General features: G+C 36.1%; 1 protein-coding gene and 1 long non-coding RNA gene across 4 annotated transcripts in view; both read right to left on the reverse strand.

Moving 5' to 3' along the window:
• The window catches only part of ARHGAP15 (Rho GTPase activating protein 15), a 604,646-nt gene that overhangs the window by 446,982 nt on the left and 136,122 nt on the right, over nt 1-21,542 (reverse strand). The gene's annotated exons all lie outside the window — the stretch shown is intronic.
• On the reverse strand, nt 1,125-15,484 carry LOC148164715 (uncharacterized). Its single transcript, XR_015767876.1, has 2 exons — nt 15,277-15,484; nt 1,125-10,641 (listed from the first exon to the last, which is right to left on the reverse strand). It is a non-coding gene; the product is annotated as an uncharacterized LOC148164715 (long non-coding RNA).

Below are 21,542 nucleotides of genomic sequence, written 5' to 3' on the forward strand. Positions count from 1 at the left end.
ACTTTGTAAACTCATATACACTTGGCAAATGTAAATGAGGAAGATTAAATCACAACACTGAGATTTTGTTCAAAAAAGTTATGGGATATTTGGAGAAGACATTTTTTTCTTTCATAATTTTGTGCATCATGAATTTTCATTTTAAATTTCAGGGGAATTTTAAGTTTTTGCTAAAGTCAACATTTAAAAATATTGTATGGATGCAAAATTATTTTATCTACACTTCAAGGGTATATATAATGGTTTGATGTTTCAGTTTTCATGTATAACTTAAGTCTTGTTCAAACACACTAAAGATAGAGTTTTATTAGGACTGGCGAGGATGATACCAACATATATTCATGGACTTATTCCATCTGTATGGAATATGTAGATCTCACTCTAAATATAGTCTTTCAGTGTTCTGAAATGCTTGTGCTTTGGAAATCTGAAGTACAATAAACTGATACTATATTAACTTCAAAATTTAGTTTCTCAATTTAAAAAAATGTGCATCTTCTCACAAAATAATAGATGTTTTTTAATTTAAAAATTAATGCATACAGATCAATGACAACTCTGAAAAAATTAAAAAGCCCCTATACCATAGTTTTTCACACAATGTATTTTCCATTTTCATCCTTAAGCTGTTTCTAATCAAATCAATTTGCCACCTGATCTAGGTAAATAAGTTATTTAAGGATAAAACACTATTTCTAAGGGACACACACCAAATGTAATTGGTATTATTTATTCAGCCACTCAACTAATTTATAGTTAATATGGACTTTGCACTGGTAGTTTGAGTGTTTATCTACATAATCTTAACCAGGTTTTTGTATGCTTACACTTCTCATTTCCTTTATGTTTAAAAAATACTCTTTATAGTATATTGAAAAAATATTGAATTAATTAAGCTTCCACAGTTATTTAATTTTCTCAGTCAGTATTGGGTTTACAAATAAAAACCCTCAAGTGTAGAAGTATTAAATCAAATTTTTAATTTTTTGTAAGTAACAACTGGATGAATTTATACATGTTTAATTTCATCTGCACATGTCTTTTGGATGTCTTAAGAGATTTTGTCTCAGATTGCTTTATGTCATCAATACAGTATATATTTTTGAATAAATCTCCAAAAGTCTAACATGAGAAATCTGTAAAATTTATTTCCAAAAGTTTATTACAGTAACTCTGTTAAGCCCAAATGTACATTATTTCTAAAACAAATTAAAAGAACGAAGTAAGACTTGGAGACATGTGGACAGCATATTCACTGAAATCTGCGTCTTTGGTTGGAAATTTGTCAAGCCTAGAAGAAACTTGAAGGAAAAAAATATAATCTGCATCTTATTTTGAAGAATCAGGATCACCTTTTATAGTTTCTGGCTACATATATCATGCGCTCAATGGTTCAGAATGTGTGATTTTTAATTTCAGGTTTATGGGTTTTGGTTCAATGTCCGTTATCCTGCTGATTAAGTTAGTTGAGCCCGTTTTTCTAGAGCACTGTACCACAGGGCCAAGGTCTTCTCACAGTTGCCTTTCACTTATTTATATTTTTTCCAGTTGCCTATTAGCTCAATGTCTGTGTAATGGTCACAAATTGACAGCCTTTGGGATAGACATGCTCACGTACAAACTTCCAGTGGCTTCTATGGAGTTAAATTTTGTTTAACAGTTAACAGCATCTAAACATATTTGAAAGATTTCACTACAAAATCAAGACTTATGTTTTCCTTGGAAAAAACAGGATCTGGAAAAGCTGGGCCTGCTTTTCTATGTGGTGACCATTAGGTGGCATTGAGTAGTAAAAAGGGGCAAAGGCTCCCAGGACAAGGAGCTGAGCCTGGCCTACTCTAACCCAGCAAATTAATTCCTGGCTCTGGAACATATTTGAGTTGTTGCCCTCCTTGTGCCCTGGTCCGAGTTTCCAAGTATGAGTGATAGGAAACGTGTCTCTATTCTTGAAAATAAAAAAAGAATCAGGAGAAGGAGGTGGTTTGGGCTAAAATGGATTGAGCATGTTTATTTGGAAGAAGGGGTGAATCATCAAAGTAGAAATGTTCAGGGAACCCTTGGAAATAAATGACTAGTGCCTCCACCGGAGGAAAGGAGTGGGGATAGAGATTACTGGAATCATTCAAGTAAAGGCAGAGCTGAAGCTATGAAAGTGGGTGAGTTTTCCGAAGGGGAAATTAGGTAACCAGAAGAACGAAAGAGCAATAACTGAACATGGGAAAATACTCACAGTTGTGATGCAGGCAGAGAAAAAAACCGAGGGAGACAGAAAGTTTGAAAAGAAAGAATGATAAAAATCTACCTTACTATTGGCTCAAATTTATTGGTGTATTTTATTGTGGGAGAAAGAGAGGTGTGTGTAACATGAAAGGTGAGTAATTAAAAGTTTAATATTATTACGAGTAGGAACAAATGTCTGGGTACCTTGGCATAACAACAGCGCAAAGCCCAGTCCGGTGCTTTGCCTAAATCCTCATTTGCAACAAAGACAAATAAGTGCCAGACACAATAGGGAGAAAACAAAAACATTTTTGAGTATGTAAATATATACAATAAGATATTACTTTTGCCTTTGATATGCATTTTGCCTTTTTTTGGGTAAACTTATTTTTTTACTATCTAAACTGAATGTTCTGCCTTTCTTTAAATTTTTTATTACAGATTGATCAACTTTATTTTAAACATAGCACTTTATAAATGATGGTGAAGGAGTTCCTTACTTGTCCCTTAAATTTTTTACTTTCTCATCTTGGCAGTTGCAGACTAGTGTACATCGAGGAAAGTGGTGAGAACAGAACAGTGTGAAATTATTGATCTCTTGCCTTGTGAAGTTTCACAAGTCCTTGCAAAAATTTACAAGTTTGCTTCAGGGCAAAATTTGATCATTTTGGACAGGGATTGAATATTTTGCCTTGAAAAATGTTAGCAAAAAATCTCCTGGGGGTGAAATCACAAATTGTCAAATCATTTGAGCATAGAAAGTCATCAACTTTATGTGGTGAGTGGCAATTTATACTCTATGCTTAGCTTTCATGGAAAACAATGATAAATTTAGAATCAATACTCCAAAATGATCTGCTCCCAACAAGAACTGATTGTTTTCACTGGATTGTATTGAAGGTTTGGATACAGTGTAGTACCAGGGGAGATCAGCAAGAGGCAGCTCTGAGTCACACGTCAAGCCAAGGAGGCAGAGGAACGGAGTTGGGGGCGGAGGGGAGGGGAGGCTTGGCTTCTAACCAGTCGGGGGGGGGGGGGTGGAGCCCAGGCTTTAAAGACAGATGTGGGTCCAAATTTTGGTTCTGCTATTTATTAGGTATGTGAAATCCGGCAGGTTATTTAACCTCTCTGAATCCTAGTTTTCTCAGATTTAAAGTGAGGGAATTAATATTTACCTGATAATGATGCGGGATAATGACAGGCAGATGCATGCCTCATAAATGGTATTCCTATTGTTACTTTATCACAATTAAAATCATTATTATTAAAGAAATAGCAGTTTTTCTGTAGGAGGACAGGTTGAAAGTCTATCAACTTCTCGTTGGAAAATCAAAATTTACATATACCATAAATACTATGATTCGTGAATTCAAAAATTTACTTACGAGTACGAGAGGACTAGGAACACAGCTTTTAAGAGAGAACTCTAAGAAAAGTTGCTAAAACTAAGAACTACTAAAAGGAAGTCTTTCACGTACTAGATGATAACCTCACAGGGTTGCATCGATCATAATTTCATCTAGTCTGAGAGTGAAGGAGTTACATACGCTTATGAATACTGGATCCATAGACAACTTTAAAAATATTTTTGGCTAGGTAACACTTGCACATAGTTCATCTATCAAAAAGCATTAAAAAAAGAGTAAAGTAAGAAGCTTTTCTCTTTTCTTTATCTCAATATGGGGATTTAAAAAAATAGAAACTAGAAAATTTGGAGTCCATCACTAAGGACTAGTGAAAATCGTGGTGCTTGAAGCGCAAGGTACATTTAATAAAGCGCATTTGTCCTGGGGCGCCTGCTGGCCATTTCATCATCTAATGAAGCACCATCCATGAATCTGCAGCTTCATTAGAATGTTCAGAGAAGTGGGTTTTCAAGCCTGTTTCCTATGGGCCCACATTCCCTTTGCAGAGCCATGATCATAGAGCTCTCTCTTCTTTCAGGTTCACTGCCATTTAGCTCTTGCTTCCACGTGAGCAGTCTCAAAGCCTCACAAGGCCGGTCTCTATTTTTAAGCAAATACGGTTAATTGCAAAGAAATCCTAACAGTAGATGAAATACTGACCTACTACTAGGTTATAGACTAATATTCTTGATCTTGACTTGTTGTTAGGACTTTCCATAGAAGGGACTTTATCTCAGTGCTAGGTCTCTTTATATTAGCATAGCTTAATGATATCTTGTGATTATTATTCTTCCTACATATGTATTTTATGTACTTTGAGAAGCTGAAATTAGAACTTGATATTTTCTGCATTTAAAATTCTCTTCCTTCTATGTGTAGGTGAGTGGTCAACATGAAGAACTCTAGAGATGAAGTGCCCTAGTTCTAAGCCTGGCCTTTCTCACTTATTAATTCTATGACCTTGGGCAAGTGACTTGAACTCTCCGAGCCTTCTTTCTCTTGATCTATAAAATGGGCATAATCATTGTATCAGAGCTATTCCAAGGGTTAAATCAGCAAACAAACGTAAAGTTCTTAGAGTCTAGTGTATAGTAAGTACAATATAAATTAACTCTACTACTTTTTTATTGCAAATATGTCTGCCAACGTTCTTTCTTCCAATAACAACAACAACAACAAAGAGAGTGCTCTTTTTACACGTGCCATCTTCTTATATCAAAAACTCAAGTGTGTATACTTTCTTACAAATTGTCCAATTATTCATGTTTTCATGAAGCAGGAGGTAGATTTGAAGGACATATTTGATTTTCAAAACCTTCTCAAAACCACTCAGTAAATCCTTGCTCAAATCCTTAAACTTAGCATTTTGGGTTAGTTTTGGCATCCCTCTTGGTTGGAATGCTTCCAAAGAAGCCATTACAGACCCACAGTGCTTGGGGGGTAGAATGAAGCTGGCATCACCAGAGCCTGTCACTTTAGCACAAGAGGGAAAGAAACGTTCTGCCTTCTCCCGTGCCAGCTTCATCCTCACACACTCTCATTTCTAGCTTTCCAAAGGTGGAGTGTCTGATCCAAAAGGTGAGGGTCTAACACGTGACCTAAGTTAAAGGGTGGTGTCACCAGTTCTTAAAAGCACTCCTTTTTATCCTCTCTTGGTTCTTGTCTCTTATTCCCTCTATTGTATCTCCATGGGATTAGAGGACCCAGACCCGACCTGACCCTTGATTTTCTTTTCCACTCCCTGCTGCTGGTAAGGTGGAAGGGCACGGGCTCCCTGCTCCTGGCAGCATGCTCCCTACATCCTCCCTTGCAGAATTCTCCTCCTGAGTTGCTCACTTCATGAAGGCTGGCCGCTTAAATGAGTTTGTGATTAGTTGCTGAGTAAAACCCGAGGCCCATTTCTCTCTTTTTCCTTTAGAACTAGAAGGATGAGGAAAGTAAGAAATGTGAAGTGTTTTCAAAGAGCCTGTAAATTTGAAAAACAGATTCAGATAAAATTTGGTAGGTACCCCTTCTCTTGGAAGGAAATCTCTGAGGTATGAAGGATCATAGATTGAATTTGTGTCTAGGCAGAGTGAATGACTCAAGGCTGTCAAAAGGCTGACACTGAGGTCCCCAAGAGCAGCCACCTCCCAAGCTCTGTAATAGACTCCCTGACTCATTTGCTTCCCACCCTTCTGTGGGAAAGTAGCTCAGCTCCATCTCTGATGAGCTTCTGTGCCCCTGACAGGATGCAGATTTGTCAACAGCGAGCCACAGTTGCAGTCATTAAAACACACAAGGACTTGCTAACTGAATTTTGTTCGAGTTAACAGAGGTGTTCAGTGTCCAATAAAACAACGTAAAGGTCAAGCACAGCTAAACCTCTGTAAAAAGGAGTAGAGAAGAAACCAAGTGGAGACATTCTCAGTGTATAACTAAAAAGGGAGAATTATAGAAGCAAATGAGAGATAGGGTTGTGTGACCTAAATAGGAAAACTTATTGCTTAAAAAAGATATTTAAATGTAAACTATTTCACAAGGTTTGTATGAGAATGAATAAAGATTATGCTCTGAATTTGTCTTCTTTCTGATCTGACTTGGCCCATTTCTATTGTAAATGGGTGGGAGAGATTTCGCTCCTCCTGCACAAAGCTGAATAACCTCTGAACAATTTGGTGTATTCAAAACAGGACTCGGTTGGAACTCAGATGCCCTGGGTTTGAGAACTGAGGTTCTAAACTGAAGAGTGAAGGCACTCATAGCCGTCTAAGCTCCCGGGGAGGGAAAAATCAGGGAGAACCGCTGGTGTTAGCAAGCGCTTCATGGGAGAAATCAGGATTGAGTGTGACCTCAAAAACTGGCCCAGGTCATGGTCTTGAATGCAGCCGTGACTTGTTTTTGCACATGTAACCGGATTCTGGCATATAGACCAATTTGCAAGGCAATGCTCTGAAATATGCAGAGAAACTAAAAAATCACAGGCTGTTCCCCGTCATCGAAGGCAATACTTGACAATCTTTTCTTTAAGCACAACTACTTGAGAACGAGAAGGGTCTCACATGATGAATTAAAATCCAACCAAATTGGCACTTCAGCTGAATGAATAAGAGGAAAAAAATTCTAAAAGTATGGACTGTCCATAAAAGAGACACTGCTTCATTCTTCCCTAGAAATAATAACATCTTTTACATATGCCACTTCTCTCTGAGGAGCTTTAAATACTTTATCTAATTAATCCTCCCAGCTTCCCAGAGAGGTAGATAGGGGGCAGGTATTATTATCTGAATTTAGCAGTTGTAGAAATTAAAGTGTCCTGATTAAGTGACTTAGGTAGGAGGCAGCATTTGCACTTAAATAAGTGGGCTCTAAATTCTTTGCTATTTGAGTAAAAAGAGCACCTACAATGTATATTAAATCTGCCTTCTTTTAATCCATCCTACATGTAGTCTGGCCAAAAAGTCTTTAGCCGTGCTAGGTACAAAGAACAAAATATCTCAAAATGTGATTGTGAATTTAGCAGTGGCTTCTGGGCCAAAAGGCTAGAGGTTATTTTTATTTTAAACTATAAGGAATAAGATTTCTTGTATTTTTAAATTGCTGTCGTCGTCAATTTAGTATTTTTAAACAGTTGAATGTGTGTTGTGAGTATCAGAATAGAAATATCCGAGGGACTATGGAACTTTCCAGTAGTGAAGGGAAGGAAATCTGCATTTGGGCCAGGTAATTAGACATTCAGGTATGAAACACATAGGAGAGGAGATAATGCCAAGGACAGAGTCTAGAAGAGGGGACTAATTTAATAGGTACTCTGTTCCCCACTCAAAAGTCATTTTCTTCTCTTTTGGCTAATGGAACCCCAGTTATGGGGCAGCCAGTCCTCCTCCCTGTCAGTCCTAGCACATCCATTTCTCTTTCCTGTCACAGTGCAGGGGCGGGCATATAAGTGGTTCTGTCCATGACACACACAGAGGCCATGTGGGAGAGGCTGCTTTGATCGTCAAGAGGTACAAGAAGAAGTCCCCTAGTCTGCTTAATTTTGCCAGGTCTTCACGGGCATGAGTCAGACAAGTCCACAAAGTGGATGTCAGAACAAGAAGAAGGAATGCTCTCAACGACTGTGCCCTCATTGACTTATTGAATTAACCACCCCTGGAACTGTTGTATTTTGGTCCTTACTTTCTACATGAGTTACAATTTCTACATCATTTACTCTAGGAATATGGGGTTTTCTATATAGCTGAGTTGTCACTAATACAAACTAGAACATGTTGTTTTCAGAGTTATTTCTATGTCATTACTCCTGACGAAGTCTCAGAGCTGCTGTTATCCCCAGTGTGGAAATACTGAGACGGGTGAGCACAAGGTTTGAGAGAAGCCAGAAATGCATACAGTATTCATGTAAGTTTCCTCACAGAGTAGAAAAACGTTCTGTGTACTTTTCCCTAAATAAATCACATGGAACACACTGGGCAGGAAAAGGCCCTACAGAAGCTGGTGAGAATAGAATGGAAAGACCTGGATGCGGAGGCAAAGAGTTTGAGGATATCAATGACCTAGAGAATAATCTGAAGATTATCCAGTTGATAAAAATGTGCGCTATGTCCACAATGCACCGTGTAGCTCTGTGTGGCCAATTTCGAAGTTAGCCTATAGATAGATAAATGTAATAAACAAAGCAGGACAGTATTATCTATGGATTGTCTTATTGTTTCACTGCTTGATAGTTCTCTGAGACAGCTGCCCAAAAGATGGCTGATAGCTTAAGGTTCAAAAATTCTACCTGTGCAAATACTCAGGGACACAGTCCATGCATGTGGCAGGAGCATACGTAAGTCTCAGATGAGAGAGGTACATTCTGAGTCCTGGTGTGAATTCCTGAATCTATCCAACTCATACTCATTTTTCAAAAAGTAAACAAGCCATGTCTGCCAGTTACACTAAACAAATATGCAACAAATGCTACATAATGAAACTGCTCATTTTTTCTTATTAAGGAGTGTACAACAAATGAAAAATAAACTACTTCATTGCTTGTTATTTGAAAAGCGAATGGTAAGAATGAATTCATTTTTACCCTTAGGTTCCCAGGGTGTACTAGAGGGGAAAAAGCAAAAAAAGTTCAAAAGGGTCTAAGGCAGTATTTCAATAAACCCCGGGATCAAAACACAAGCCACAAAACAACACAAACAAACTACAAAGAACTCTAAGAAATATGAAGCATCCGAATAAGTAGAAGAATGATAAGATGGCTTGGCTTAGCCTCCCGTGATGGAATTTCTAGCCACTCTCCAAGTTTTTGCTCATTTCCAGTGTGTGCCTAATGCTGAGCCAATGTTTCAGTGAGACACAAAATTATACTAAACAAGACTAAACATGATTTTAGAGCATCACTAGCCATGACACCATGTCAGGCACTAAAAGAAATTGGAAAGAAGAAAAGAAAGAAAGAAAGAGAGAGGGAGAGAAAGGAAGGAAGGAAGGAAGGAAGGAAGGAAGGAAGGAAGGAAGGAAGGAAGGAAGGAAGGAAGGAAGGGGGAAAGAATAGTAGTACCTGTGGCCCGTGCTTTCCAAAGGTGTAAAGTGTAATTAGAGAGAGGATGCATAGGTCTGTGGAGATACGCATAAAATGGTAAGCACAAAGTGTCTAACAAACGGGATTAATAATACTAATAATGTGAAAAGACAGCAAAGCCAGCATTCCAGAGGCAAGATTAAATGAGTGTTAGCAGTGTGGGCAGAAGAGGCAACCTGTGAGTTCAAACCTCAGCTTTGCCATAAGAGCTGCATAAAATTGGAAAAGTTTAACTAACATGCCCGATAAATTCCCTTTCTCCTTTTTAACTAGAAAACAGACCAAACTACAGACTCGGCGGGTTGGCGGTGAGGAGTAGTGATGATACAAGTGAAGTATTCAACAGAGTGCTGAGCCCTCACGATAGTGTTTAGTAAAGGTTAATAATGAGATTAGGAATGGTGGGCAGGATAAATGGTCTTCATAAGTAGAGCTAAAGCTTACTGAATGCTTTTGGCGTGGGGGCCCTTCTGCCTAAGTTATCTCATTTAATTTCTACACCAACCCTTATAAGGTCATATGCAGTACGGAAGTTTAGAGGTGGGCAACGTCCACTCTGGCTCTGAGAATTTATTGTAAAGGATGCATAGGGGTTGAACCGGAAGAAAGGCAATGTGATGGCATGCCAGGCAGGGACTTGGTTCAGCACTGGGACATCAAACAAACATGCAGTGGAGTAAGAGGGCTTTATCAGTCATTTTAAAGAAGTCACACATTATCACCAAGAGTATGGCCACAGCAAACAGGTAGATAAGAGGATGCTGGGTTCAAGCAACTGCATCATAAGGAATAGACCAGGAGGCTGCCTTACACAGCAAAGCAGGGAACTGACAGGTCATCAAGCTGCTAACCCTGAAGAGCTAGACGCTTAGAGAAAATCTGCTCACTGGGTCTTCTGAAGTAAGCAAGTAAATTAATAAATGGGCCTGTTTTCACATATACGAACTTAATCAAGCAGAGAGATAGATTCTGCTCATCAAACAATTATTTTGTTAATATGTCGATTTGAACAGTTTCTAAATTACTGTCTTCAAATTAATTGTCTAACTGCATCGCACCAACACCAAGGTCAACAATATGTGATGTAGACATTAACACAACATGCTATTGCATTCCCTTGCCCATTGTGTCAATAGTTCAGGGACGGCGTGGTCAGCCTGGGGGGCCCTGGGATCTCCTCCCGTTCCTCTAGCAGTTCAAGTCAGTAGCTCCTCTCTGCCTAAGGTTTGACAGTAGCTGCCTGAGGAAGTCTGATATTTCTTCTAAGTATTCTCCCCGCTGCACCACAGATTCAGCCTTTTAGCGTGTGGGTGGTTTCTGCTTTTGTTTGTGGGTGGTTCTTTCATTGTGCAGAAGGGTTTTCTTCTTGATTCAGGAATTACCAAGAGTGGTGGCCTGCTTCATTGTGACATTTCTCAGTTATACATTGTTACGGTCCCAAAGCCAGTTAGGCAAGGTGTCCTGGGGAAATCAAAATTTATTATTGCCATTATGAAATTCTGAAATTAAGACCACCTTGCAAAACAACTGAATTATAAATGTGGTATGTCGTCTTGTTACCCAATCAATTGGCCAGTAACACGAGACGGTTATTAGATTGTGCTGTGCGAGGGTAACTTCCTCCTCCTAATGTGATGGAATTAATTCATACAACCTGATAACAAGGCTATTACAATGCGAACAATGGTTTGAAAGTGGCTTGCTGGAACAGCCAGGCACCATTGAACATTTCAGATCAAAGGTCTATTGAACAGAAAGAACAAATAGAATCAATTTCTTGAACTGTTTCTGCATTTCCAAACTTGCAACATTATACCACAGAATGTGACTTAATGAAGGACAGATGAGAAGACCAGAGAAAACTAGTTCTAATGCAACAATGAAAATTAATGTAGTACTTTGGATTTTTTTTCCTCTATGAAAACAAACTAGTTATTAAAGACAGCTTTGTATGGCTAAAATTCTGGATTTTGAAGCCAGCCAGGGCTTAGATAACTCACTTAGTTACAGATAACAAGGAGTAAAGAGATGCATTTGCCACTTTTCATCAAGGCTGCAAAGTTGCATGGTATAGAATTGATTTTTAAACAGCAGAGTACTTAACAAAGTGAGGTGTTCCTCTAACAGACATAGATAACAAAAGATACACAGAACATTTTACATAAAATCTGAGGTTAAAAGTTAAACAGTGACCACGATAAAATGTGTAGTGACTATGTTGAAAAACTACTTTTCTGGAAAAGTCATTTATATTAAAGCTTCCACCTCAATAAAAATGTAATCTGAGAGTTGTTAAAATTCCAGAAAAAAGGTAAAAAATATATTTATTCATTGAAAAACTTTAAACTCCTGACAATAAGCCAGAATTTGTCCTAGGTTCTTTGGAATTAGCAGGCAATAAATTAGCAATAAATAGAGAGGAAATTATCAAGTGGATAAAATTTTATAGGAATAAAATATGGAATATTTGGAAGTGACTAGCATTTAAAATTAATTAAAGAGTAATTTTAAGAATAAGATGAGAAGAGAAAATTTATAAAACTAAAAATTATACAAATAAAATATTAACCTTCATTTTGAAATATCTAATCTTTTAAAAAATGTCATATAATTTGCTGCTTTAGGATATGCATCATGATTTTTTTATTTGTAGTATATCTCATCTAATTAATAAGTGGATCTTTTCTACATTTATTATTAAGAATCAGAGTTATGGCAAAACTCTTATACTGTAAAATAAAGCAGTTATTAGCAATTACTACCAAATACCACCATCAAATTTTCCAGAAATTTGTAGAATTTGTTGCTTTATTTTCATCTCTTCATTTTATCATTTGTTTTACTGAACAAAAGTATCCCAACCTAATTACTTTCATTTCTGGAAGTCAATAACTTAAAGACAAAAATATCAATGTAGCAATATTTTAAGTGGAAATATTTAAAAATAACACCAGCTCTACAAACATAGTGGTCGTGTAGACAAAACAGAATAAATAATTTCTTTAACCAAATCTTTAAGTTAAAAAATTTATTGACACACACAAGAACAATGAATATACACAGCTCAAAATCTAGACAATTACTTGAACACATGAAATAAAAACATTCGACATTATCTTTCCATTGTCAAATTTTAAAATCACAATGCCCAAAACAAAAAGAAATTCCATTAGATATGGCTAAGTTTAAATTTTTTTTAAAGTGGCCTATTAAAAGCAAGAATCAGGACTGATCAGGTAGTTAAATATGTACTCAATTATTACTTTTCTACTGAAACACTCATGAAAATACAGAAGAGATAAGTCTTAGTAGCACTGGAAATTGAGGATATCAATCAGTGATCTCTCAGAGATTGGTAATAATTATCTTTAAATACTTTACAGTTCATCTGTATTGAGATTAGCAGTGAATGTATTGCTACATCTTTTAAGCAGAATAATACACAAAGAAAAAGTGTGGATATTAAGAAAATCCCTGCTGACTCTTCTTCCCTAATATGGTTTGGCCTGCACTGCTCCTTGCAAAGTCTTGTGATCATCAGACTTGTGTCTCCTAAAGGGAGTTTTTTCCTGGGGCCACAAGGACTATTCACATCCTTCTCCTACTCCATCGTTTCCTTCCTGCCACCATCAGTTTCGAGGGAGGCAAAAGATCTAGCACAGGATTTTACTTGATGAGCAAAATCAACAATGACTGCAGATTAAAAAGAAGCCACGAAATGGTTTATTCTTTTAGATGATCATAGATTCATGCCCCCATTCAGGGAAAAAAAGAACCAAAAACTATTTCTGAAATTCTCACAAATAAATCTATCTCCTTATTATTAGCAGAACATAGACAAGGATAACCAACATTGATTTTCCCTCAACTTAGAGGTGGGAGAGAGTGAGTTGGTCAGCACTCAAATGGAACTGAAGGTGTAAAAAAAAAAAAAAACTGTAAGATAGGATATAAAAGCCTGAGTCCTATAAAGAGAGTCTGCAAGCTGGAAGAAGGGAACAATGCTTAAAGAATACAGGGAAATATATCTGTGGAAAAAAATATTCTGAAACTATAACCCATAGGTATGTACCTGTGTTACCTTCTCAGGAAGAAAAAAAGGTGGCATTTATATGGCCAGAAATGGAAGGTAAATGCTTTAAGGGCTGCTTATACAGAGTGAGATGTGCAAACAGCTGCCAGCAGTAAGAAACAAGGCAGGGAGACTGAGCAAGACTCCAGAATTAAAATCTTTATTAGAGGCAGAAAAGATCAGAACTTACATGCACAAAGTTGAATCAACAATGGAGAGAAACATTCTGCAATGTGTAATACAGAGAAATGAGACAAAGAGAGAAATTTTGACATAAAAGTGATACACATGAAAAATAGAGAGGAAGTAGCAATTTCACAGAAAGGTAGATGTACTGAAGATGAAAAAAGACAACTTGACGGGATCATAAGTCACGTGAAACTAATAAAAAGTAATTTTGAGCTCAAACTCTTTTGAATGTGCATTAAAGTAGTTTGACTCTGACTAGCAGAGTAGTGGAAAAATCAATAAGATTTTTTTTTAATTTCTAGAATAAAGATAAAAACAGGGTGGTAAAACGGGTTACTTACAAAGAACAAAATCAGACTGTTTTCCTACTGTACTAACAACCTGAAGACAATAGAGCAATAGTAAGATAATTTTGAAAAAGTAAAGCTAACGAAGAGATTTGATCTTCCCCCAGTAACTATAGTAAATTATGTGGTTACAATAGTGAACACAGTAATATTGAGTGCAATGTCAAAGAAATTGAATTGGTATCTGAAATACACTTATTAATAAAAGAAGATAATATATGATAAAAGATAAACATCATAAAACCATAGAGAAGGATGCATTAGTCACAAAAAGGCATTATTGCATGTTTGACTAGATGGGTCACTCCACACTCCACACCAGAATAAATTATGAATGAATTAAATAGCACCAATGGATCAAATAGCTAAATGTCTAAAAATATCAAAATCCTTTCAAAAATAGGCAATACAGATGAAAAGTAACTGACCTCAGGGTAGGTAAGGATTTTACTTTAAAGCATAAATGCAAAGGAAATCATATCCAAAGCAAAACAGAAATGTCTACACCAGGTTGAAATCTGGGTAGTAACATCTTGAGCAAAGTAAAAATCAAATAAAGTATTGTAGTTGGTAAAGGATACGTAACAGACAAAGATTAATATTTCCTTAGAGGAGTGCTTATAAATTATTAACAAAGTATTTGCACCTCATTGTGGAAAATTTCTTTAAGTTATTGATATTTGCATGTAATGGGATTTTGGTACACTTATCAATAGAACAGGTGGGTCTGTGGGACTGCCAGCCTGTATTCTGAATATACTCCCAACCACAGTGTCATTCACTGAGAATAATTTGGCTTGGGATATTTTCCTTTGGATCTTCTCAGTGTGCTCAGTGAAGTGGTAAAAATGATAACTATTTTCTAAATTGCTTGACTTTAAAAAAATCTTTTAACCAAATTCATAATGTATAGAAAATGACTTGGGATGCTTTTTTCAACGGAAGGAGTGTACTAATCAAATCAGAGTTTTTGATTCCTGGATTATATTGTTATTTATCTTCATAGAAAAATTGTCAAAATCTGATTGGGTGAATTGTAATTCATATTTTACCTTATTAATAAGGAAGGAGCAGATATTAATTCAAAGCTCAAGAATCTCAACCATCAGCAGTGAAGGAACACACAAAAATTAAACAAAATCGTGGAGATTGTGAAATTTAAGAACTGGATGAGCATGTTGACTCTAAGGATCCTGACTTCGGTGAGACTCACTTCTTTCATATGTGATGACAATGACAGTTTTGATGGCAAAAAAGAAAAAAAAAGTTCAGCCTCCTGTGCTTAATACTACTGAAATCCTTAAGATCCGTAAATCTATATCTTTATCTCTGCTGTCTCTGCATTTCAGACCTTTTTATTCTCTCTTTAGGGATTTATTAATGGAAAAGTTTGAGAAGCAGTACTTTAATGAGTTTATAATGTCTTTGTAAAATAATAATACTGTGTTTATTAACTGTATGGGATGTTATACATCTACTAATACCGACCTTTCAAAGTAGTCATGATTCATTCATTCTTTTCTTTATGACAGACAAAATGCTGTAGGTATCTCCTATGCACAACTTCATGTGTTCGGAGATCAGTATACAACTGCAAAACCATTATCACAATCAACATCATAAATTTCTCCATCACCTCAGAGATCAGTATACAATTGTAAAATAATTGTATTACAATCAACATCATAAACTCCTCCATCACCTCCTATGATTTCTATATAAATTAGAAATAATATAATAATAATTCTATATAAATTAGAGCATGTGAACATAATGAACACATATTTGAAAATGTTAGCATAGGAATATTTCGCATGGGAAACATGTCCAACATAGTACTTTCTCTTGCTCAAAGAAGTCTACCAAACATGTAGCCTCCTAAATAAGAAAGCTTGTTTTATTTCCTGGAGAATCTAAGATGTTCTAAAATTTTTTTAACAATTCTTTGAAATGTATTTGCTTAGGAAAGGCAGCATGCAGCAGGGTCTTTCCTTTTCACCCCACCGGAGAATTTTCTTTCAATAAATATCAGAGTTGGTCCTGATTTAGTCTTTAAATGCCAATTTTTTCTACTTCACTTTTAAGCTAAATATTTGTTCCCTTCTTGGTATCTTCAACATTACTTGATGATAACATACCCATATTTTACCTTAACCAACTTGGCTGTCAAATGTACATTCACATAGATTTAACAACCATCTTGCTCATCTGAAAATATGAAAACCAAGCGTGCCATTCTATTGCTATTTTAGAGGTCATTTAATCTCATTTTTGAATCTAGATTGTGAGATATATTATATATATATACATATACACATAATATACATATATAGGTACACACACACACACACACACACACACACACACACACACACACACTAAGAGTTTTTACCTGACTGGCATTACATTTGCTTGAAAGAAAAAAAGAATACTGGTTTGTACAAGATGCAAAAAATCTTTTACTCCTTCTGTTCCAATTCACAGCCGTATACACATCTATTTGCCATTCTTTGCTAACACAGGACTCATTTTGTTTTTTCACATTCTTGGGAATTCCAATCAGTTTAATTGTTTGACAGAATTGTCCTGCCTTTCCTCTGAAGGTGTAGATTTTTCAAGTGCCAGCAACATATACTAGAATATTTCCCAGGAGTGGCAGCTAATTGCAACTTGGTTTACTGGGACTTTTGTTTGAGGGCCTTTTTGTTTGTTTGTTTTATACCAATATGCTCTACATTAGAAAAATAGGACTTAAAACTGATGCTTTCAAAGAAAAAAACCCCTACACTCTGTAAAATTACTTTGCCTTGATGGCTACATACATACAGTTGAATTGCAATCATTTTTCACTGACATTAGTTGGTACTTTTGCTAAATTAAAGTAGTTTTTACTTGTTGTAACAAATCTAGAACATTAAAAATGAGGTTTATGCCTCATGCTAAAAATATAGATGGCTTTTTTCCCAAAGAAAATGTGTTCTTTTTGCTACTGAACAATTTATATTAACAGCCCTCATTTCTTCTTCCATCCCATCTAATATTATCTCTTTAGTATAGACCCCAAAAGGGTATCACTCATACAACTGGATAGGAAAACAATCATAATTTCCCATGCTAAATATGTGTATTCCAGAAAATAATTGGTTTTTCAACAAAAGCGCTCTACGGTATGTTTTCTTAGCAGATCATTTCCTAACAGTATAACAATATGGACACAACATGTATACACTTTGTACCTTAAAAGATGATATAGAAATTTCTATCACTAGAACACACACTTATTTGATGATGTAAGACATATATTAATTCACCATTGTAAAAAGGAATACACCTATTTCCAGTCAGTTACTAAACGCAAACATTTTCCAACCCTTACTTCAGTTTTGTCATCCTCAGAAAGCATTTCACCCTGAAATTTGACCTTTAGTTCTCATAAGTCATGCATCTGACTTGGGCTTAAATAATTATTGATGGAAATTTTCTAAGTTCTCAACACTTCTGAACTAATTTTAAAACAGATATGAGTTGGTATGCAGTTTGACATATGTTTTTTAATAACTTGAACTCTAGTTTCATACTCAACAGTGTTTATTAAAGGAGCTGAATGGTTCTTTTAAATGAGTCATTATGTTACCATCAATTACAAGTACACAATAAATTATGTTAAATGTGCTTTCATCTCTGGAATGGCTTGATGAAATTTTATTCCATTTAAATAACAAAAACAACCATTTATTTAGATTGAGCAGGTTGTATCAGGTGATTTGAGTATTTAGTTGTGCCAGGATTGTGGTAGGGTCTATTACTAGTTAACCGTGTATACCACACCTCTCCCTGCAGAGGCCCTGCATATGGGAGGGTTCTGCATCTGTGCTTTGTTGACTCTTGACTCCCTTAGTCCCAAGAAATGAAGACAGACCTGACATATGTTAAGGAGGAGATTTAAAGGCCAGCATGTAGTCTGCCATCTATTTCAGAGAGACGCTATTCCATCAACATAGAACTCAGAGTGAAGACAGTGTAGAGCCAAACGACAGAAGTTTGTTCCTAAACAGTAAATTACCCTATCTTGGCTAATAAAGGAAACATCAGTTTAATTTTGGTAAATCAAAACTCTGATGATATTTGGTCTTTTGTATCATTCCACTAAAATTTTCTTCATTAAATTATTATATCTCTTTTATTAGTTTGGAAATGTGAGTGAATACTGAGCAAAGTTTATGGAAAAAATGAAGTATAAGGATTTTGTCCATACAGTGGAAACCTTATGTAATATAATACAGGTGGTCCCTCTAATGTCTCCCTACCTCTGATTCAGGTTGGATTCATTGAACTAGAAAATTATTACACTCTCAGAAATATTTCCCCTTTAATAAGTAAATTTAACAAATTCATATGCTAAGTGAGCAAAGTAAGTAATAAACATGAATTAGCAATCATAGATGTATAACATTTCCAAAGAGTGTCTTTTGTAAAAGCCATCTAATTCCTTACAATGGCAACCACTGACCACTTTCAGTATGCCCTGTTCTGTGTTCCAGAAAAGTTAGCAGGATTCACCAATAGCAAGTAAGTGCATAATCCAAGTATTAGTTCCTTTCTTAGATCCTGTGTTTGAAAATATCTCAGCTACTTTCTCCAAAGACATTTTCATGATATGATTTGTATTACACTGGAAAAAAAATAATTTTGCTTGGCTTTAGAAGATAAAGTAACATGTGTTATCAAAATGGCATTTTATATGGGGTGGGAAAATTGATTTAAAACAAACTGTGAATAAAATAAAATAAAATAAAATAAACTGTGAAACAAGGGACATAATAGGAATAAATGGGAAATAGTTGAGTGTTATTTAATTTCTTAAACATAAATTAGACATTTTTGAAAACTGACTTTTTCCAAGATTCTGGAGTTCTACTCAATACTGTGAAAAAGTAATAACTGAACGCACAACTTCTAAAATAACTATGATAAAAGTATCATTTCATTTAAAACCTAGGCTTTGATGTAACTGAATAATTTTATCTCCTGATTTTCATCAGTTTCTGTTCCTGAATTTAACCTAACACAGATTTAGAAATAATAAACCTTATTAAAATTTTTAAATTTAATTAAATAATTCAAATAAAATTTTAATCCAAGACATCATCATATCATGCAGCTTTAATATGAATATACTATGCTTGTCTTTGGGTTTAATTATGTTAGAAAAAAACTCCAGAAAGAAATCAATAAATTAAACATATTAAACATTTTTGGAAGTAAACCTATTTGAAATAAACACGTTTTGGGAAGAAATAAAGAAACTAAAAATCATATTGATGAAGGCAGTTATGGGAATTGTATATTTGCCTTACACAAATAAACATTGTCTGAAAATTCTCAGGAATAATAACAACACTTTCGATGCGGACATCTGTCAAGATTAAAGAAATTGCTAGAATCTTTAATTTCAAAAGCCAAAGCAATGTGGTCTTTATGTTTTTCTTCACTAATGGTTTTTAACATGGAGGGTTATTTTCAACTTTTAAGAACAAATAAAAAATTATCATTTGCAATGAAAATATGACAAGGATCATTTTCTTAGGTCATTTGCGAGCTTTTCCATCAGCAGCACAGAAATCAAATTTCTTTTCTTTCTCCCAGAAAGTCTTGAAGTGCCAAAACGTTTTGGTTATATTTAGATTTCCCCATTGTAGCTCTATCTGCTCTTAGGTCTTACAGCTCAATTTTTAGGTTAGAACCTCTATGGTTGCTGGCCTAGCAATGACCTGTGACAACCCTGGATCCTGTTGGTCCAGACTATTTTAAAAACTAGTATAGACATAAAAACCCTCTGATTTTTAAGAAGCCAAGAAAGATACTATCTTGAAGACTCTGAACATGCTGTTCCATGAGCATTTGCTGTCATTTTTTTCCCTTGTAACTTCTGAAGCCAAATTATGTTTCCTCCACCTAATGTTGCAAAAACTTTGGGTGAAAGCCCAAAGTGCTTCTAAGACTCTGGTATGGTTCTGTGTAACCTGGCATCTTTCCTGGAACTTAACTTTGTTAGGCATCTATTTCTATAAACAAACTGTGTAATAGAAAAGACACATGACCAGATGAAATGCCACTACCTACATTTGCTCTACAACCTTGTAAGGAGCCAGGGCTTGGTCATTAATAATTAGACACCGACACCATGAACTGTGGTTCCATAACCTTTTAAAAAGCCTTTTATGCAGGTTGAAACTGGCTTTCAAATCTGTCATCATTTATCATGAAAATCAAGCTATTGAATTTTATTTGTAGACATATTACTTGTATCAATCAGCTATTGCTCTGTAACAAAGTAGGTCAAAATTTAATGGCTTACAACAAGTATTGATTTGCTTAGAATCAGAAATCTGGGTTATACTTGAATATTCTCATATAGTAATGCAACCAGAAGTCCTGGACCTACATTACCAGGTAAGTCAGTACATTGGGCAATAGGCCTGTTTCTGGATGCCTTTCGTACACCAGGGTGGTTATCCATAACTTATCAGTGCCTGTGGCAAGTCCAGGCTATGGTGCAAACTTCTTGACTCAGGTCTTTATGACAGAAAATTCAATGAAGAATTAGATTATCATGTTGCTATGGAGTTTGTGTCAGGGTCCAATACAAGCTTCCCAGCAAATGTTTCTGGGTTCTGAAGGCTTTACCTCCTATAGTAAATAAATCATCACCATTGTTAAGTAGCTCCTGGCCTTTTATTGGGTCAGAATAGAGACTGAATACCTTATCATAGTACATCAAGTGACTACATAACTTCAGCTTCCCATGATGAGATGGGGAATGCCAAATCCACAGAAATGTAATTTTGGGAAGCAACCCATGGATGGAAATGCTGTATTCAGAATTTGGTCCAAGTGGGTCCAGAGTGCCTAAGTAACTTACCTGAACATATGGCTGAAACTTTTATTTTATCTATCACTGTTTTACCAGGGCCTCTCTCTGAGATTCCACCTATGGCCTCATGGGGGGTTCTTCAAAGCCAGCTGATGAAAGATGAAAAGCTGAAGCCTGATTCATGGATGGCTCAAATATGCTGGTGAGCACCAAAAAATGGACTGTAGGTACACCAAGGGCCCACTCTGGGGTTACCCTCTAGGACAATGGGGAAGAGAAATCCTCAGGAAGGGATAGAAGCAATAAAGTTGAGTTATAGGGAGTAGGGTAGCCTGAAGTAAGGATATAGACTGATTTCTAGAAAGTGGAGAATGCTTTTGCTGGTCAGTCAGAGGCCTAGAATCAGATGATCTGGAAGACTAGAGACAACGAAGTCTGGCAAATGTCAGTAGACTCACGGGAGTGAGCACAGAGCATGTAGATCTTTGTATTTCATCTTAATGTCGTAATGTCTACCAGAGTAAGTCAGTGTACCAGATGATTTAATCAGTCAAAGTTTCCTCCAGCCTCTGTCTTTAGCCACTCAGAACTTGCAAAATGGGCTCATGAATGGAGTGGCCATGGTGGCAGGGATGGAAACTATGCACACATCCAAACAGAATGCCTCCCTTTCACCAATGCTGATGTAACTCCTACCACTGCTGACTGCTCAGTCTTCTAGCAACAGAGGCAGGCCCTGAGCTCTTCAAGCAGACCAACCAGGTGCACCTAATGGCAAACTGACTGTAACAGACCCTTTTCATCCTTGGGGGAACAGTGATTCATCCTCACTGGAATTGACATCAGCTCTGGATACGGGTTTGCCTTCTCTGCCTATGAT

This window comes from Eumetopias jubatus, unplaced genomic scaffold, assembly GCF_037043125.1.
Source record: "Eumetopias jubatus isolate StellerSeaLion01/CBP00866 unplaced genomic scaffold, mEumJub1_p1.0 scaffold_3, whole genome shotgun sequence".
Lineage (NCBI taxonomy): Eukaryota > Metazoa > Chordata > Mammalia > Carnivora > Otariidae > Eumetopias > Eumetopias jubatus.